This window comes from Pseudophryne corroboree, chromosome 5 (assembly GCF_028390025.1).
Source record: "Pseudophryne corroboree isolate aPseCor3 chromosome 5, aPseCor3.hap2, whole genome shotgun sequence".
NCBI lineage: Eukaryota > Metazoa > Chordata > Amphibia > Anura > Myobatrachidae > Pseudophryne > Pseudophryne corroboree.
In genome coordinates, this window is record NC_086448.1 from 393,481,136 (window position 1) to 393,483,195 (window position 2,060).

The following is a 2,060-nucleotide window of genomic DNA, read 5'->3' on the forward strand; positions in this document are numbered from 1 at the left end:
TTAAGGGTGAAGATGTTTCTCACAAAATCGTTGCCCCAATGCATCATTGAAAATCAAGCTGGAAAGATGATTTTAATATATCACTTGTACATTTTGTATTGCTCTTCTGGTGACAATGTAGTTTATTTTTGTCAATTACCATTTTAATAATAGGGTAAAGAAAATTAAGTGGATTTTTGAAAGAAAACAATACTGTCAATATACTATTAAAACAAATTAAATTGGTAAAAGTTATTGTACTTTAAGTAAAAATAAAAGAGCTAAAATATCAATCCCAGTTTTGGATTACTTTAATAAAAAAAAATGCATAAAGCACAGGATAGTTTCAATCTGCCTACCTCTGGGTTATGGGCCCAGCATGCTTCCATTGCAGTACTCTGCTGCACATGTAAGTGCAAGAGATCCTGAAGCACTCACTCATCATGGGAAAGTACCAATGTGTTTCTTCGTTGGTTGATTTAAGAAACATCTTACAAAAACTCTCCAGATTATTGACTTTTTAAAGTTTTTCTAGGAAACGTTCTAGATGAACGCTTATTAGCCTTTGTCAGTATGTACTTTTTGCAAAGTGTCTCTGTGGCGCAGTCGGTTAGTGTGTTTGGCTACTAACCAAAAGGTTGGTGGTTCAATCTTACCCAGGGACGTAATTGACCTTGTGACCTTTAAGTAGACAAGTCAAAATTTCAAACCCCCTCTTATGGTGTAGGGTACCTGGCCTTCTCTGATGTAATCAGAGTTAGATTTGATTAAGTGATTTTATAAAAAACAGCTAGGAAGCACAATTTAGCAGTGGGTTGCAGAGAAAAAAAAATATGCTGGCAGAAAAATCCAATCGAGTGATTAAACAGCTCTTCATTTTCTGGCTTTATTTTTATGCTAACAAATTTGTTCTCTGAAAAGTGTCCACAAAGCCAAGTCTCTGATTAACACCTTTGTAGGGATGGTTTTTCACCTATTACTAAATTAAACTTGCTTCATTGGAAAGGCAGCAAGATGCATCCTCATTTCAATGTCTACTGAAATAATACGGGTACACACCAGGAAACATTAACACCAATGCATCCTTGCTGCTTTCTCATGTGGAAGTCTGTTTAATGTGAAAACAAGGTGATATCTAATTAGCACACAGGTATGGAATTAAGAAAATCTTTATTTAAGGGTGAAGATGTTTCTCACAAAATCGTTGCCCCAATGCATCATTGAAATTCAAGCTGGAAAGATGATTTTAATATATCACTTGTACATTTTGTATTGCTCTTCTGGTGACAATGTAGTTTGTTTTTGTCAATTACCATTTTAATAATAGGGTAAAGAAAATTAAGTGGATTTTTGAAAGAAAACAATACTGTCAATATACTATTGAAACAAATTAAAATGGTAAAAGTTATTGTACTTTCAGTAAAAATAAAAGAGCCAAAATATCAATCCCAGTTTTGGATTACTTAAATTAACAAAAAAAATGCATATAGCAGAGGATAGTTTCAATCTGCCTACCTCTGGGTTATGGGCCCAGCATGCTTCCATTGCAGTACTCTGCTGCACATGTAAGTGCAAGAGATCCTGAAGCACTCACTCATCATGGGAAAGTACCAATGTGTTTCTTCGTTGGTTGATTTAAGAAACATCTTACAAAAACTCTCCAGATTATTGACTTTTTAAAGTTTTTCTAGGAAACGTTCTAGATGAACGCTTATTAGCCTTTGTCAGTATGTACTTTTTGCAAAGTGTCTCTGTGGCGCAGTCGGTTAGTGTGTTTGGCTATTAACCAAAAGGTTGGTGGTTCAATCCCACCCAGGGACGTAATAGACCTTGTTATCAGATTTTGGTGATCTTTAAGTAGACAAGTCAAAATTTCAAACCCCCTCTTATGGTGTAGGGTACCTGGCCTTCTCTGATGTAATCAGAGTTAGATTTGATTAAGTGATTTTATAAAAAAACAGATAGGAAGCACAATTTAGCAGTGGGTTGCAGAGAAAAAGAAAAATGCTGGCTGAAAAATCAAATTGAGTGATTAAACAGCTCTTCATTTTCTGGCTTTATTTTTATGCTAACAAATTTGT

General features: G+C 34.8%; 2 non-coding genes across 2 annotated transcripts; both read left to right on the forward strand.

The window, feature by feature from the left end:
- The first annotated feature begins 570 nt into the window (after nucleotides 1-570).
- Nucleotides 571-644, forward strand: TRNAS-ACU (transfer RNA serine (anticodon ACU)). The gene has a single exon. It is a non-coding gene; the product is annotated as a tRNA-Ser (tRNA).
- Nucleotides 645-1,726: 1,082 nt separating this feature from the next.
- TRNAN-AUU (transfer RNA asparagine (anticodon AUU)) lies at nucleotides 1,727-1,800 on the forward strand. The gene has a single exon. It is a non-coding gene; the product is annotated as a tRNA-Asn (tRNA).
- Nucleotides 1,801-2,060: the final 260 nt, after the last annotated feature.